At 38.6% G+C, this 18,938-nt stretch overlaps 1 long non-coding RNA gene across 1 annotated transcript; it reads right to left on the bottom strand.

Moving 5' to 3' along the window:
• Positions 1–2,481: 2,481 nt before the first annotated feature.
• On the bottom strand, positions 2,482–6,039 carry LOC129422101 (uncharacterized). Its single transcript, XR_012358496.1, has 2 exons — positions 4,251–6,039; positions 2,482–3,488 (listed from the first exon to the last, which is right to left on the bottom strand). It is a non-coding gene; the product is annotated as an uncharacterized lncRNA (long non-coding RNA).
• Between the last annotated feature and the right edge of the window lie 12,899 nt (positions 6,040–18,938).

Genomic DNA, 18,938 nt, shown 5'->3' with positions numbered 1-18,938 from the left:
TGACGTTTACTCTTCTCATTGGTCTCGGTCTACCACAATTAATTTTATTTGTTTGATGTAGCAGAAGTGCAGCTGAATCCTTCCTCATATCTAAAATGATATATTCTGTTTATTGGTTCTCATGGCCTTGGCCTAGCTTGCACAGATACCTTATTGTTAATGTACGAAGTACAGCTGGACGAATTCTTTAATGTAAAATGACGTACTCTTGTTTATCGGTTGTTTCGACCTTGCTTCTCAAGATAATCGTGGTGAGAACAATCGTGGCATAGTCGCAGGATCGCACCTGGTCTCTTTTAATTAGGAAACTGAGAATGCGAAAGTTAACTAATCTAGAATGACGTCCTCTTGTTTATCGGTTATGTTGACCTTTTCTCATGGCATAGTGTAGAAACAACACAGGCCTTAGGCCTAATATAATATTAATATAGTATATGATCAGTAATATACCCAACAAAAACCACTATATATTTCCCCCCTCATGGACTGCCAAGTCCATCAAACATGAGGGGGTTCTTTTAAGAAAACCATCACATAATGAGAGTGCTGCAGCAGAACGTTGTCACACATGATGTTATACTAGCTAAGAGCTTTCATGGATAAAAGTTCCATGCAGATCTTAACACAGACGCAGTTAAGATGCAGCACTCACGCCCTTAAGGGAACAAGAACCAAAAACCTTCCCAAAATGGCACCATTCTTGTTTGTTTTAGTGAGTATATTAGCTTAAAAGAAGGGAAAAAGATTCTTGGACCCTGTACATACTAAAGGAACCCAAAAATGAAAATGTTCAAAAACAATTAATATCTCATTTTTAATTAAGAAAAAGAAAGACACATGTAAAATCCAATTCAGTAATTTTAAAAGGTGTAAAACTTATCATTACTAATGAATGCAGAAAGAAAATATATCAATCAAAATAAGCCAGTAATCATGATCAGTAGTAAATATATTGATTAATTAAAGATGTTCTCAGTGCAGGTAGAGAGATACAACAGTAGTGTAATACAGCAGTAACAATTCAGTAGTGTAGTATATCAGTAGTCAAAATATCTAGACACTTTACGTTTAATAATATAATGGTGATGTTTGTAACTTTATGCAAAGATTATAATTCCAGTGGCTGCGCAATGATGGACCTTCGTTCTCAGAGGAACCCCTAGCTTTTCTGGTCACCAGGGGCGTTATCTGAGACACTCTTTAGGCGTAGTCGTTGTGGTGAAGTTTTGCTCTCATATCTGTATTCGATATATGTGTCTATGTGTATCATATGGTATATTTCACATCTTTACATTGTCCCCAGTTGTGCGGTCGAGCTAGACAATTTGTCCCCTGGATTTTATATCTAAAAAAGACACCAGGACCTACAGTCACCACACAAGAGGGGAAATTAAAGATGAAAACAAAGATAAACAATATTTCTCTAACTTTCTGCCTACTCAGAACTAATGATTTGTAACTAATACTGGAAAACAATTAAAAAAATACAATTACAATCTAGCTCCCTCACTTACCAAAAACATCACAAAAAGGTTGTAAAGTAAAAACAAAGTGTTGTGACATTTTAATTCATAGTTTCATAAGCATAGTCGGGTGGTGGTGTAGTGTCAGCTAATGGTGCAATTTGTACTGTATGTTTTAGCATTAGGCCGTCGGTACTTTGGCACAGACTTAGTTCTGTTTGCACCTTCATCTTTGCAGCAGCTTTGTCCACCACAGACCTGAGGATAGGTAGAACACAACAGAAGACAAAAATAAAAAACAACAAGTGCAAGACAACATGAAATATCGGTTTTGGTTAGCCAAGCTCCCCAGGAACAAAAGCAAACCAGTTATCAATTTTCACATTAGTACCATCATTGAGTCTTACTTGTTCTATCAGCTTCATTTTATCATCACTATAGTTAATAAATTGATTCTAATTGTAATAGAGATGATTAATCCTTTCAGATCCAAACCAGTGTGAATTTAAATCCAAATTTGGATTTCAGATATCATTTGGTATTCCTCTTGGCTGATCAATACAATCTATCCAATAATTAAAGAATTTGCAATTTGATATGCTCTTTTTACTCTATGATAAAGTGGTCAGGGCTCAACATGCTCATCAGGTTTGTTACCACCCAATTGAGGTACCACACTGAAAAAAAAAATCCTTTCAATTTACGTAATTTTAATGTGTACATCGGTCCCACATAATCCGATTGTGTAAAACCAACATAATTTTCCTCATTTAATTTTTATGTGTCAGACCAAAACATTTTAATTGTTTTAAGTAGTCTAATATAAATATGTTGACTCAAAGTGCTATTTCTCTTTACTATAACACATTTATTTTGTAATGTTTAAGTAATTTTATTATGTAAGGGGACTAGATTTTCATCTGTAATACCAACATGCTTTTTTAATGCTTATATTATGGGATTATGTAACTCTAAAGCAATTTCATTATGTCTCTGGCACCAAAATAATCACCCATAATTATCCAAATGTTATTTATTTCTTTTTTAAATACAAAATACATTTGCATTGGCATAAAAAGCAAAGAGTTTTGAACAAATGTTTAGTGATATTGAGGCAAACCACTGCTTTCAGATCATCAATTCATTTAAATCATTACACATGAATTCATTAACAGTCAATAACTATTACAACAATCAGCACATGCAGTACATACAAAGGGGCAATTTCCCAAACAGGTTGTAGATTAAGCCATGACTAGGCTCTAGTTATATTAGAATATTTTTTACAAAAAAAGTTTACAAACAAACCTAGCTTACAAAAACAACACTGGAGTACATCTTGAGACAAAACAATGGCACTGATATATGTCAAGATATGTCAGTGCAATATGTTTTCAAATTAAGGCATTGCAAAAGTCTGGGACAGCCCCATCTGTAAAACTGACCCAAATGTTTAAAATAGTTACTATCACAGTAGATTTAGAAGTGCTAAAACACAAACACTGCATTCCAAAGAGACATGCAAAACAATAAGTACTATTATTTTTTAAATGGATTTACAAACTGGAAAATATCAATCCTTCAGAAAGTCAGAGCTACAGCATTTGTATAAACTGTTAATCAAAGATTCAACAAAAACAAAATACAACAACCATTTCCAAAATCAACTCTGAGCAGCAAACTGTTAATGTTTTAATAAGAGAAAACACTTAAAACAGATCAATAAAAAGAACATAAATGAGCAGCACAGTCTTTCTGATCCTTTCACTGAAAGAAACTGTTCGTTAAAGTTACGCTCAATGCAGTTCCATTAAAATCTTTTGGATTTCCTCCAAAATAAAGCGGAGATCAGGATAGCTCAGGTTTAAGGCATACATCAGCTCAAACAACATGGCACGATGTTGCAACACCTTCAGGACTATACAAAGATCCTCTTCTTCATCACAAGCAGCATGTTGTTTGAGAGCACAAATCCCAACAGAGGTGTCTTCAAATGACCACACTGATGCTGACTTCATCCATGCCCTGTACAAAACAGACCAATTTAGTTAAAGAAACAGAAAAAAAAAGTTACAATAAAAGTGTCATTGGAAATTAGTAGAATGCAAACAAATATAAATGTAAGTATACAGACCCATGTGCATTGCCACAGCATGTTACAATTAGTTACAAAGCAAGGCAGCTGCACTGTCCACTGCTCTGGGGGTGTGTGTGTGTGTGTGTGTGTGTGTGTGTGTGTGTGTGTGTGTGTGTGTGTGTGTGTGTGTGTGTGTGTGTGTGTTCACTACACTGGGATGAGTTAAATAAAGAGGCCAGATTTCAAGTGTGTGCTACCATACTTGACAATCACAGCAAAAGTGAATTATCTCATTTTCTCACTCTCATGTTGTTACAGACCTGTATAAATGTCTTTGTTCTGATGAACACGAAGGAAGACATTAATTTTGAGGAATGTTTGCAACCAAACTGTTCATGAGCCCCATTCACTTCCATAGTATTATATTTCCCCACTGTGGAGGTGAATGGGGCTTATGGTTGGTTTGGGTGCAGGCATTCCTCAAGATGTCTTCCTTGGTGTTTATCGGAACAGGGACATTTGTGAAGGTTTGTAACAAAATGATAGGGAGTAAGTGATGAGAATTTTTATTTTTGGGTGGACTACCCCTTTAAATCTTCCCAGGTGTTTTAATGACCCTTGTGCCAAAAGATGTAACTAAAACATACTACATTTTCTGTACTTCCAACAAGGTTTACACATTTTTATGTCTATGAATCTATATTACTTACTTCTGTCATTTGATCATTGATTGTTCCAAGTCTTTTTGCTAGCTGTCCTGCTTTCTGATAGAAGAGCTTCATCAGGTTTTTGGATTGGAGGTCCAGGTGACACGCAGGAACATTAGACAGTAGTGATTCTTTTAAATTCAGCATTTATCTGAAAACAGATTAACCAACCATTGTATATTTGAGTACTGCGAGTCAAAGAATAATACATGTATATTAGTTACAAAAATAAGATATAGCTCCTAACAGCAGTAAAACAGTGATAGGAATTACTTACCAATGCTTTTGAATATCACCTAATATTCAGAGGTGAAATCAACACATAACCTCAAATGATGAAGGTCACACATAGAGCAATAATGAAATAAGTATTATATCTGTCATAGGACGCAATTTTGGACAAAATTAGATCTTAAAACAACAAATTAGATCTTAAAAACAACAAGGTTCTCTTCTGAAAACGTCAGCTTTAAGGTGTGGCACTTCAAAGCAATTTTTTTCAGTTAATATACCAGACGTCACGCGAGACATTTAAAAAAGCTTTTTCTAATAGAATCAAGTGTTGCTCGTGGCGTAGCGAAGTCATGAATAACTGACGCGGGTCTGATAATCTGATTAAGCAGACAGTTTGTTTCATACGCAATGTCATTATTAATGTAGTCAATTGATATCATCTGGTAAATTACTTACATGGATAACGTTACTCTGGACAGAATAACTTTTGGTTAGCGTTTTATTTGTCCTGAACCGTTTCCATAGAACAGCTGAGTAAAAAGTGCCTCAAAAGTCAACTCAAAGCTGACAGTTTTCAACTCGGATAAAACTACCAAACGTGAAATAACGTTATACAGCTGACATTTTTAAAACGCTGTTTTTCTTTATGAGCTTTACACTTACTTACTGACTGACTGACTGACTGTAACGTTAACTTACTCCACCAACCTCCTCCAAACTAATTTTTACTACAAGTCATTGCAATGACTACATATTGTAAAAAAAAACTGTCTATCTAGTGAAGTAGTATCACGTATAAAGTGAACATAAATAAATAATAGAACTTACTTTAATAACGCGGTGTCCGTCTGAGAGAGTTCTTCTGACTGACTGCTGCTGAGTCTTCATTTTGGCGCCCAAAACAAACGATGTTTATTCTTCTTTTATGGCAGTTGACGTCCTTTTCATTAAGCGTTACTGCCACCTTCTGCTCAGGAGGTGCTGTTTTATGTGCAAACTCAATTTTATTCCTTTAACTATTCAATTCAATCAATTTTAATCAATGTGAGAATAATGTGTTCATTTTACATTCAAACAAAACATTTTCATCCTAATCAATTAAATTATGTTTACACAAGGAATATAAATATTTTGTGTTGCATATACATGTTTATTTTATTTAAATTCAAAGACCCACCAAGTCCATTTTTTTCAGTGCAACATATTAAGCTAATCAAAAAACAGAAAAAAATCACTATGGCGAAGCAAAAGATAATCAATCACTTTTTTTCCAAAATAAAAATGTAAGCGAAACAAACTAATGGAAAATATAATGTCACTAAAGTCAAAGCTAAATAATTACATAAGACCAGGCAGTGAGCTAACTAATCACTTACCCACACTTTCTCTGAGCTAGTTTAACTAGACAAATTCAAACTCACTGTCTGATACCAAATGAAATGCAAACATACGAAAGGTTTTCAAACAAATGGGTAGCTCTCCTTTGTAAGGGGCCACAACAGCTCTTAAATAGTCATACCTCAGGTGTCATAGATAATTGGTTTCCGACCCCTTCCAAATGGACTACCACTACTAGGACAGAGAAAAACCCAAACTACACAAAAATAAAGAGCAGGGTTTTGAAACAAGAATGTCATTTTAGCTCACAGATTAAATCATTTCTGACATATCCTTTTTGCCAAAGTATATATTTATCCAAATGTCAAATTGTGATACAATTATTATGGAATTTTTCCCACATTTATTTCCCCTGTTCCATTAGTTCTGTTTAGATATTATCATAGTGAGAAATCTTCATCATACACAATTGGGGCTACAGTTATGTCTCATTTTTATAATATGAATGCTGTAAAATGAAAGTAATGCACTTAAATTTTGTTGCTTCACCGAATTATGAATGATTTTAGGGATATGCAATCTTTGTTAAATGATCTTCTATCCTATTAAAGCTAAACTTTGTCATGTTTTTTCCTTTGTGGCATAAGAACCTTATTCATGCCTTCTAATTTGCTGGGTCATAATTTCAGTCTTATATGCAATGAATCTTATCAAATAGTTAACCTATGTTTAACAATGTTGTAATTTAGCTCTAGAGGCTTTGTGCCTCCCCCCTCAGATAATTTATTTAATACTTTTATAATCTCTACAGCATGGGTGAAGTGTGGGATAGTAAATTAATAGGTCATCCACATATTGGAACAGCGCATTGTCCAACACTAGATCTTTTCAAATCTGTTTTTAATAATTAATTAATTGAAAGTATAAAGTAAATGAGGAAATTTTGCAGTAATCTAGAATAAGTGAGTTGTTTACCTTTGTACGTAAAAGTTTCTGCATTTCTCGTCCAGTTAAATACTAAAGGAAGCAGAGCTTAAGTCAATTTCATTGAAATATTTTACTTCAGGAGGGATACTAGTTAACAGTGTGTGTGGATCTGGAACTTACTGTGTGCTGGCCAATCTTCAAATTCATCATTTATATTTCTCCAATCATGTATAAAAATAAAGCTTTAGCTATAGAAAATATTGGTGTTTTACAATAGCTTGTTGTTTCTACTAAAAACTCCTAATGCCTCAATAGTGCTTCTAACATTTTATTGTTTCCTGTCACAATGGTTACCGTACTCTTGTTTTCTATTTTAATTCTTACATAATTTGCAAATTTTTGTTAAACTTAAATATGTTTTAGCTTTTTCATAAATTAGTTTGAATCAGCTGCTCTATTTCTGATGTTAGGCCTGCCTGTATTTCTGGGATGACTGCCAGAGCATCTCTATCTTATCATTAATTTGATCTTTTACAAACTTTTTCCATTTTTTTTTTAAATCATATAAACATTATATCCTAAATTTGCCCATCCAATATATGTTTACTTGTGGTGTTATTATTGTAATCTTTCTAACTACCTTACTGTTAATATAAATTCCATCAGGGGAACAAGATATCTGCAATTTTAATCTACACCGGGTACCTCTTTCTAATAATTAATGGGTGTGCTTAGAAACTAATATTGCTAAAATCACTTGTTTGGCTTTTGATTACAGACAGACTGGAGCAGTCAGAGGTGTCAGCTGGGTTTTTTCCTTAAAATCCTGCTTGTTTTTAACATTTTCAGACAGGTGGAGGTGTGTAGTATAATTTGGATTTACGCATGTGTAAGTTGCTCCAGTGTCAGTCATCATAGGTTCAGACTTGCCTTCAACTTCAACCTGCAGAGTCAATAATCTGTCGTCAGCATTGTCAGTTATCATTAGATGTTGGCCCCTCCCGTTAGGATCCTCTGGGCAACCTAAGTAGCTTTGGCCTGGCCCATGCCACAGATTCACTGGACCACACTGTGATTGTTGTTGTTGTTGTGATTGTCTCTGGTTTGGCTGCCAGTCTTGTTGGTTCTGCTGCCAGTTTTGTTGATCTTAATTAGACCATGGTTTATTCGGACATTCACTTCTGATGTGTCCAGGCTGCCCCAGCATCTTCACAGCCCCAGCATCTATCACGTGATCTTTTTGTTCTGCCTTGTCCTCTGCCTCCTTGCTGTTTTTGTCCATTCCTGCTGTTTTGCTGTTTTGGCTTTGCACAAATAACAATGAGAATGGCTTGCTGTTGAGCATTTCCCGGAGTGGGTTGGGCTGGTGTTGCTATCTGTGTTTGCTGGATGGTAGGGGCAGGTGTGTTGATGAGTGCCATTAAAGCTGGTTGCTTCTCCTTCAGAACAACTTGTGCTTTTTTCTTAGTTTTGCTCACAAAGTCGTGCCGCTGTAACTGTGGCAGCCCCCTCTGCATCTCTCTCTCTCTCTCTGCTGTTGTTGTGTTCAGCTCATTCTTTCGGTGCTGCTTGACTGCATGTGAAACATGATGACAGAACTCCTTGTGTGTTTTGGAGTTCAGTCCGACCACATCTTCGAGTTTGGTTTTAACCGGTGGTGGCACAGCTTCCACTATTGCATTTATGAACAGTGCAGCTAAAACAAAGTCTTCTTCCGGGTCTTTTCACAGTTCTTCACACCACCGTTTCAGCTGTTCTTGTATATATGCTGTTGGATTCTCTGTTTCACCAATAGGATTACCTTTCAGCATCGTCGGGTCAATCTGCATGGGGTATTCTCTGCATTTTGTTGTCCACATGCTCTTCCTAAAGGGGGCAAAGGTCATTTGATCTCTTCTGATGTTGTCAATTGCAATTCTCAGTCCAGCATCATTCAAAAGTTCATTCAACTTTGTTCCACCGACACACTTTGCCAACAGGTCCTTGATATCTCCTATGGCTAATACAGTGTTTCCCAATCCTGGTCCTCGAGGCCCCCCCCCAGAAAGTTTTAGATGTCTCCTTATTTAAAACACCTGATTCAACTTATCAGCCTCCTTCCAAAATGGTAAACATGTCTCCCTAACAAGCTGATCAGTAATATCAGGTGTGGTAAATAAGGATACATCTAAAACTTTCTGGGAGGGGGGCCTCGAGGACCAGGATTGGGAAACACTGGGCTAATACACACTCTACTGTCTTTTGCTCAAAAATTTGTATCCATATTACGGCTCCTTTGTGTATTTCTGGAAGGCGTGCAGCTAGGCCATCAAGATCCTGCGTTACCCAGGGTATATATTGTCCTTGTTGTCCCTTTATCAAAATCAGGCACATTGATGTATTTCTGGGTTCTTCAACATAAACATTGTCTTTTGGCAATAAATTCATGCAGCTTGATGTTCTTGTCCAACATTTACCAGCGTCCAGTCTCAAACTTTAAATCCTTGCATCCTCTCTCTCCATCCTTGAGATACCGGCTGCTTGCTTGAATTTTCCTCTTGTTTGTAGCTTTTTACTGGTCTGGTTTCTCCAGCCTGCCTGGTCCCTACTCTACACTTCCTGTCGGTGTTGTATCATTTACTTTTTCTAAAATGTCATTCCTAAATTTGTCCATCCTTAACTTAGGCCTTTCTGTTCTGCCTACGTCTAGGGGTGTTATCTGATGTAGGGCTGTGGCTACACTATCATATGCCTTATTTATCTCAGGGGGTGTTAACATCTTTCCTAATGTTTTGGCTGCATCAGCCTATGCACTAAGAATTTGGTTGTGGCCTTGGTTTGCTGTCTGTGTTTTTTTTTTTTTTTTTAATTGGGCTTGTGGGCTCATCTGTGTTTGTGGCGAGTTTAGGGGTTTGTAAAAGGGGTTGTGCTCTAGCCTGTGATTGGTCTGGCTCTACTTCTATTCTGTCCTTAAATTGTATGTCACCTGTAATTATTGGTTATTGGTTTTCAGATCCCTCATCCCTAGAGGAGGCATTTTTTCTTTGTCTGTAACTTTTTATCATCTTCTTTTAGAATCTCTTTATTCTAAATCTATTTACTTTTTAAAAAGTTAAGTCCCTCCTTTGTTTTATAAATTAAAAACAATTATTTTTATTATTATCATTATTATTATTCTTTTCTCATCTCTTCTCATATTTTACTCTGAGGGTTTGTAATTCCTACAAATTTTCCATGTCCTCACACACTGTTACCTCAAATGTCCCATTCTCTAGCCATTTTGTCCTCAAGTGTTTGGTACGTTTGGTCCATTTGTTTGAAAGTTCTTGTAATTAAATCCCTTCTGATAGGATGCCTGGACTTCAGCCTTTCCAATGATATGGATGCCATGTCTGTAAACACACTTCACCATAATTAGAATTAATTACATAGGTCAATTTGGAAAATTTATGTCTTCAATGTTCCTCCCTCAAATTCTCCCACAAATACTCTTATTACACTCTCTCTGTCACAGGCAATCAAAGGCCTACGTTCACAATGCACCGGTCTTATTCATGCATATACTCTTATCACGGATTACTTTTTATTTATTCATTTATTTATTCATAATACTGTTTATTATTGTTTACTATTATGTAATAATTATTATATATTCCCTAATACAAAATAAGGAGTGACCAATGAAGAAATAGACAACTTCACTTCCAAATAATATTTCCAAAATATTATTATTTCCAGTTTCAGGCGTATGTGGCCTACTTGATTTCTGAAGGTTGTATGAATAAACCTCATCTAAATATTCTATCAACATGACATTCCACAAAGGATTCTAATTATTACTTGCCACGTTATCTATGGCCACTTTTTCTCTACTTCTGGTAACTTTTGTACTTCCACTAATTTTTTTTTTTCAGATACCAGTCTATTAATTTATATTATATTTCTGCTAAATATTTGCTAAATGCTTTTCCAAAAGTGATTGTTAATATCTCTTATTTCAATTTGAATTTGAGCATTTCACACTCTTTCTGCTGCTAATAGGGATGTTCATATCAGTTAATTTTCACAACCGACAATCGCAGCTTATTAACTGAATATTAACCATTAACTTATAAGATTTTAATATTAAATTGTCATTGAGTAAAAATAGTTGACGGTTGTCCGTGATCTGATACAAAACAAAACATTTTATCTCATTTAAACATGCAAACAGCAGCGACAGATCAACAACAGAATCAGGATTCATACATCATCAGATATTCACGTAGCATTACCTTATCAAAGAGAACGTGATCAGTCCAGATGATTAATATCTAAAAAGGGCAGATTGCATCTACCACAGAGGTCATTTCTAAAGCAGGATGCATTTCAAAAAGTTTTGCTTTTTCTAACTTGTATCATTTAGGGGCCACCTTTTGTCACCATGCGTTAACAATTATTATTATATACAATATGAACATCCCTATGAAATGAAAAATAAGATCAAAAGCTATGTTTTTAAAGATAAAATCACTCATAGTTACAGTTTATATTTACAGAGGCCTCACTTTCTCTTTACTAACACACACATATGGACACACACACTGATCTCTCATATGCTCTCACTCAAAACAGTTTTTGATTCACAAAAATCTCTCTCACTCTCTTTCTCATACACGGCGAGCCCCTCGTTTCTCTGCTCTCTAAGCTCTTATCTATCCACACACACAGTTTTTGCAGGCAAACATTTTCCCACGCTGAATAAGACACAGACATGCAAAACACTCTCTCATCGGCCCGGGCCTTCACATAGAACACTCAAACTTCCTATATTACTTCTTTTTTGGCAGTGATTGTTGTCTCAACACAATTCACCACAAATTATTACAACGATTGACAAAAGCAACGTACAAAGCAACAAAATAATATAGACCGTACCTACGGCCAGCTGGCCTACAGGATTTATGAGCGCTCTTTGCTCTGGACGCCAACACGACCAAGACACCGTAACACTCAGATCTTTATCAAGACCCCAAGGTGCCGTCACACTCAGGTATCACGTGGGACCCCAAAATGGCGTAACACTCAGATCTTTTTTAAGACCCCAAGGCACTGTAACACTCAGGTCCAACACTGGGTGCCAACACGCCTTGCCTTAGACGTGGTTCCCCTCACACCCTTGCAATTTCACTCAAGTTCTGAAACCCCAAGACACTGTAACACTCAGATCTTTATAAAGACCCCAAGGTGCCGTCACACTCAGGTTTCTCGTGGGACCCCAAAATGCCGTAACACTCAGATCTTTTTTTTAAGACCCCAAGGCACTGTAACACTCAGGTCCTGAAACCCCAAGACACCGTAACACTCAGATCTTTATAAAGACCCCAAGGTGCCGTCACACTCAGGTTTCTCGTGGGACCCCAAAATGCCGTAACACTCAGATCTTTTTAAGATCCCAAGGCACTGTAACACTCAGGTCCAACACCAAAATACACCCGCACTCACCCACACACACCTGTTTGAAATCTGGAACCCTTTCTTGCTTTTGCAATTCAATATTTTATCTTTATCTTAATAGAAGCAAATTAATTAGTGGTATAAGTATCAAATCGCTGTGTTCAATTTGGAGAGGCCTGGAGTATCAACACCGCTCAGGGCTTACCTTCGGCAGACCACACAAGCACTATACAGAATAAGCAAGTAAATTTATGCTCACCTCTATAGTGGCGCGCCCTTGTGTGACCTGGCCGACCTCTGCCCATCTGCAGCCCTCCACTCCGTAGCCTCTGTCCAATCACGTCGGGGTCACCAAGTTATGTTGTGGCAAAAAGTCTTAACTTGAATCTTCATAAGAAAAATACTCAGGAGACAAAGGTTCCAGGTGCCAAACAAAAATTACTTTATTCGCTCGGGCCAACAAAGTGAGACAATCAATACCCCTCATAGAGGCACTCAAAGATCATCTGCCCTCCCAACATCTGACTCCATTTTTTATACAGTAAGATCAAACACTTCTCATCTGAGATGACGTATACTCTTCTCATTGGTATCGGTCTACCACAATTAATTTTATTTGTTTGATGTAGCAGAAGTGCAGCTGAATCCTTCCTCATATCTAAAATGATATATTCTGCTTATTGGTTCTCATGGCCTTGGCCTAGCTTGCACAGATACCTTATTGTTAATGTAGCGAAGTACAGCTGGACGAATTCTTTAATCTAAAATGACGTACTCTTGTTTATCGGTTGTTTCGACCTTGCTTCTCAAGATATTCGTGGCGAGAACGATCGTGGCATAGTCGCAGGATTGCACCTGGTCTCTTTTAATTAGGAAACTGAGAAAGTGAAAGTTAACTAATCTAGAATGACGTCCTCTTGTTTATCGGTTATGTTGACCTTTTCTCATGGCATAGTGTAGAAACAACACAGGCCTTAGGCCTAATATAATATTAATATAGTATATGATCAGTAATATACCCAACAAAAACCACTATAAAGACGAGGTAGAAGACCTGCCTGTCGCAGGCGAGGAGCCTGGACTGACTCGAACTGGGGTGGACTGGTTGTGCCTGTGCTCTCGCTGTGCACCTACGGACACAGAAATGAAGTCCGTCTGCTGCAGAGAATTTCAAAGATGCCAGTTTCTTCTGGATGAAATTTCTACATCAGATGAGGATATGGACATTTGTGTGGTGAACCACCCAAGCTTCGCACCGCATATGGACAGCAGCATTCTGGATACATATTTTAGAATACCAAAGGTCAACCGGAAGTGACAGCCAAAGCCTGCAGGGACAAACAAACGTCTGACTATAAAGTAAATGTTTCTATTTTATTTACGAGTGGCTTGCAAAGCTGTGCATTGTGGGAGTTGTTGTCTTCCATACAAATGCGCCCTAAAGTCACTTTCTGTCTTTTTTCAGTCAAACAGGCACCACATTTGAAATATATGTTACATTTTGACTACAAATCAGAGGCGTAGCCAGTATTGGGCCAGGGCGGCACTGGCCCGCCCACATAACTCCCTGGCCCGCCCAGGCAAGTTTAATCAAAATATATGTTTAATTTATTTTATTCAAATGTATTTAAGAAAATGTATTAATATAAACCTGATTTATTGTTGACTGATGTGTGTTTAATTTGCTTTCTAAATAAAATGGATTTTTTAAGCAACTTGAAGGAAGCCTCCAGAACGTAATTGGTTGCTAGGGGTTCTGACAGGTAGACTCTGTGGGGAGCCGCGGGCTCTGGCAGCCAGCCAGCTAACTTTGCTAACTGCTTTTTTAGCTAATATTAACATTGCCACAATAATGGCTAAAGTTTCTTTAATGTGTTATTTAAAAACGTAAGTGTTGAGGAAGAAGATACGCCACTGCCTCCATCTGCCTAGTCCTACCAGCGCAGTTCTTCAGACTCACTAACCCACAAGAAGGCTAGTCAGGCGCTGGTGGCGCCGGCTGCCGCTTGCTCCCTGGCGGCAGTTCCAGTGCGCTCTCCCGGTCAGCCTGACACAGGTTGACCCGCCGATCTAACGGCAATTGATGAACCACCTTCACAACCCAATTTGAATCCATGAGTACTCGCCTCAAAAACCTGTGCCTTTTGTTTTTTGAAAAAGAACTCTGTGAGTCTTTGGACTATAATGAGATCTTTTCTGTTTTCAACATTAAACCCAGGCACTTGCGTCTTGTTTTGTAGAATGAAAACAACAAAGGTAGGCCTGTTGTTTAACTAATTTCCTTAATTTTTGCTTGTGAAGTGATTTAACTAAGTGGTGTGTTGTGTATAGATGTATGCCTTAATTTCCACCAGGCTTATTGCACTGTATATGGTTGATTAAATATAAATTAGGCAGTGTGTTGTTATTTATTTCAAACCGTGCTCTGCTGAGAGTTTTTATTATTTAAATTTTCTGTTACTTTTAGCCTACTTTATTTTGGGTGAACTGTTTTTGCACTGTTGACTTGCTAGACAATTTCATTGTCTATGCTGGCCTGGTTTGTCCAACCTTTATTGGGCTTATTATACAACAGCGTGGATTATACAGCAGCGTGATAAAAGATGCCACCCTCTCTCTCTCTAACACACACAAACAGCTGGGTAAGTTGGCTGAACCATGTGTGCCCGCTTACACACAGCCAACTGATGCAGGGATTGACGAAGGTGTAATAGGAGGGCATCTTCAGTTAATGGAAGGCAACGCATGTTTCCTTTGATGCTCACAAAGAGATGGGCTCGCAGTGCATCTAGAGTACTACCAAAGTCACTCCTGTCATAGAGTGACAACTTGTATCGCCATGCTGTTGTTATAAACTTTTCCTGAACATACAGGCTTTCCTCAGGATCACCGTACCTGCACAGTGGCAGAAGGTCTGTCAGGTGTTTGATAGCAGTTGTGTAGGCCCGCCTTTAGCTCAGATAGCTCCCTGTGTCAAATCCGGTAAGTATGTAGGTGCTGAGGGATGTAAGATCTGAAGCAGCACCATTATAGTTCCCTGTCAGAGCTTCTGTGATGGCATGAAAAGGTAGGAAGATATCCATCGTCTTCACCAACAGCTCCTGCAGCCCATCCATGTGAGTGATGTAGTACATGCACATCAGGATCACATCTGTGTCAGTTGCAACCACTACAGGCCGTTTGTGGTGCAGAATTTGTACTGAGTATGCAATGTGAGCAAACATCCTGGTATGTGCCTCTTCATGTTTCTCACAGAAGTTCTGGAAGCTCAACCTGACAATCCAGTGACAAGAGGACAGTGCGACCAGGATCACAATAGATTCCACAAAGAATAAGTGTGCATACTGCAGGAAGTGACTTGTTCTGAGCTGCCCATGCTTCCCCCATGTAGTTCAACAGGTTAGCTTTATTCAGTGAATTGTGAATGAAGCCTTTCCATACAGGTATAGGGAGAGTATCATGTGGCTTGTACTCCTTCATTTTGCTGGGGGAGGTCTTCATCCTCTTCTCTCGTTCCTCGCCTTTCAGACTTTCAGCAGGATAGACATCATATCGATCACTAACAAAGTGGATGCATTCACACTTGTCTGGGAGGATTCCAAGGAGCTTCCTCGGGTACTTTCCTTGCAGTTCATGGAAGGTGCTGCTCCCAAGATGTAAGTAACCTTGAATGAATGCCATGGCATCTACTACAATTACAACAGGCTTGTCAGATGACGTTAGATTGTCCACTTCCCCCCATGAGCTGCCAAGGGCTGTCTTGATTGCAGCCATGTAGTCTGCCTTGTTTCCTTTCCTTCCTGCAGGATGCACACTTATTCTTGGTGGAATCTTTTGTGATCCTGGTCGCACTGTCCCCTTGTCATTGGATTGTCAGGTTGAGCTTCCAGAACTTGATGAGGCAGATACCAGGATGTTTGCTCACAATGCATACTCCGTACAAATTCTGCACCACGAACGAGCTGTAGTTGTTGCAACTGACACAGATGTGATCATGATGTGCATGTACTACGTCACACACGGATGGGCTGCAGAAGCTGTGGGTGAAAACAATGGATATCTTCCTACCTGTTCATGCCACCACAGAAGCTCTGACAGGGAAGTATAATGCTGCTGCTTCAGAGGTTACATCCCTTCTCCTCCGCACCTACATACTTACCGGATGTGACACAGTGAGCTATCCGTACAGAAGAGGAAAAGGTGGGCCTACACAACATTGACAGACACACAGACATTCTGCCGCTGTGCAGGTACGGTGATCTGTGGAAAGCCGGGATGTTCAGGAAAAGGTAATAACAGCAGCATGGCGATACATGGTGTCACTATGACAGGAGTGACTTTGGTGGTACTCTAGATGCACTTCAACCATGATGCCGAAAGAGGCAAAACCTTCTGAACTCAAACACAGCAAATACTGCCACAGCAAGAAAAGCATGCATGCCCGAGAATGCTTTTGTGCAAGAGCCAATGTGAAGTGTGGCATTGCATGTCTCTACACCGGGGAAGTTTAAGGATTGAACTTGCGCTTGAAGACAGGACATGTAAGTAGGCTGCGCGCGAGAGAGAGAGGGGGTTGTACCTTTTATCACGCAATTCTTGAAGGTTTGTCCCCAGAGCAGTATCTGCAGTGTTCCACCCTTCTAATTATCCCACCTCACATGGACCTGCATCTAGATAAGTTATGTTATTTTTTCCATTAAAGGGACATTTCACCCATGGAAACATTAATCCTTATTGAAAGTGGGTCATATTTGTAGTCAAAATGTAACATACATTTCAAATGTGGTGCCTATTTGACTGAAAAAAGACTGTAAGGGGAGCAAATATTATGACCCCATCCATCCGTTTGGCCCAACGGCGGAATCCAAATGCATAGCGAAGGGTTATAGCACGTTCGGTCTTTTCCAGCGCTTACCAATGACGTTTTAATGTTACGCAACAAACTGACTCCAAAGATATAAAACGTATTGTAATATGAATCAAATTGATGTAATTATAGAATTTGGATAAATGTTTGATCATTCTATTTAACTCATCGTTATATTGACTCGTTCAAGTGGATCTCAATTGTCGCTTAGAATCCTTGCATCGGCTGCTGCAGGTTCACGATCACAAACTCGACCATACAACTAATCAAGAGTTAAGAAGTTCGTCAGACCTTATAATTAAAGGCAGTCGATTCGTCGATGCTTAACCCTGTAGTTAAAATTAAGTGGTTTGTCAGACCAAAATAATATAACAAAATGACAGACGATGCGCCAAACTTTACTCTATTGATAAAGAGTAAGTGGTTCGTCAGACCAAAATAGTAAAAGGCAGACGATACGCCAAACTTAACCCTATTAAGAGTAAGTGGTTCGTTAGACCAACATAGTAAAAGGCAGACGATACGCCAAACTTAACCCTATTAAGAGTAAGTGGTTCGTCAGACCAACATAGTAAAAGGCAGACAATACGCCAAACTTAACCCTATTAAGAGTAAGTGGTTCGTCAGACCAAAATAGAAAAAGGCAGACGATACGTCAAACTTAACCCTATATCCACCCTGTGGATTCAGCCATTTGCTGCTATCTTTAGAAATACCTTTTGTCAGGGTTTGGCACCACCCTACAAGACAGAAAGTGACTTTAGGGCGCATTTGTATGGAAGACAACAACTCCCACAATGCATAGCTCTGCAAGCCACTCCCAAATAAAATAGAAACACTTACTTTATAATCAGACGTCTGTTTGTCCCTGCAGGCTTTGGCTGTCACTTCCGGTTGACCTTTGGTATTCTAAAATATTTATCCAGAACGCTGCTGTCCATATGCGGTGCGAAGCTTGGGTGGTTCACCACACAAACGTCCATATCCTCATCTGATGTAGAAATTTCATCCAGAAGAAACTGGCATCTTTGAAATTCTCTGCAGCAGACGGACTCAATTTCTGTGTCCGTAGGTGCACAGCAAGAGCACAGGCACAACCAGTCCAAGCTTGAGTCAGTCCAGGCTTCTCACCTGCGACAGGCAGGTCTTCTACCTCGTCTTCTACAGGCAGGTTTTCTACCTCGGTCTTCTACCTCCTTTTCCTCCATCTGCCTCAGCTGCTCTTCCCTGTATTGTGGCTCATAAAGATAGCCTAGAAATCACCCTCTTCCATATAATATTGATAACCTTCCACCATTGTTGGAAAACATCAAGCCTGGCTCCACAGCATCTGTTAGCTTAGATTCCAAAAAGACGGCAGCTGTATCATTTATTTTTATAAGTCTCACCCACTAATCTGTAATAGGTCTGTAGCGTGAGTGGGTCCCACCCAAAGCCCCCCTGGAAAAATAACGACAGAGGGTTTGTAGTCTTACACCCTCGAAAAAGATATAGCAATTCCTTCTTTCAATGACGCAAAATGACGATTTTTACATCATTGAAAGAAGGAAGTGCAACACTGAAATCTGTATTTCTCCCATCTCAGAGGAAACTGAAAATGATGCATGACCATTCAAAAACATGACTGGGTTTCTAAAGCTACAAAGCTTAATGCAAATGGGTGAAGTTTCTCTTTAAAGTTGTAATAGTTGTCATCTAAGGGCAATAAAATAATAAAGTCATTTTGCTGTATTATATTTTTGTGTGTGACACATTTCCATTGGGAGAACAGGGCTATGTTGAAATTAAAAAGATCCCTAGACCATGATGTTCAATAATGTGGACATTAACAATCATGTTATCCAGTATGTCTTTCGGAATTTTGAAAGTAGCCAAAAATTCTATTAAGGTTCTGAGCCTGTTGATGGCCA

The sequence above is a fragment of the Misgurnus anguillicaudatus genome, chromosome 18 (genome assembly GCF_027580225.2).
Source record: "Misgurnus anguillicaudatus chromosome 18, ASM2758022v2, whole genome shotgun sequence".
In the NCBI taxonomy this organism is placed as follows: Eukaryota; Metazoa; Chordata; class Actinopteri; order Cypriniformes; family Cobitidae; genus Misgurnus; species Misgurnus anguillicaudatus.
Note: the sequence above shows the minus strand (reverse complement) of the source record. Positions and strands in the feature narration are given on the sequence as shown.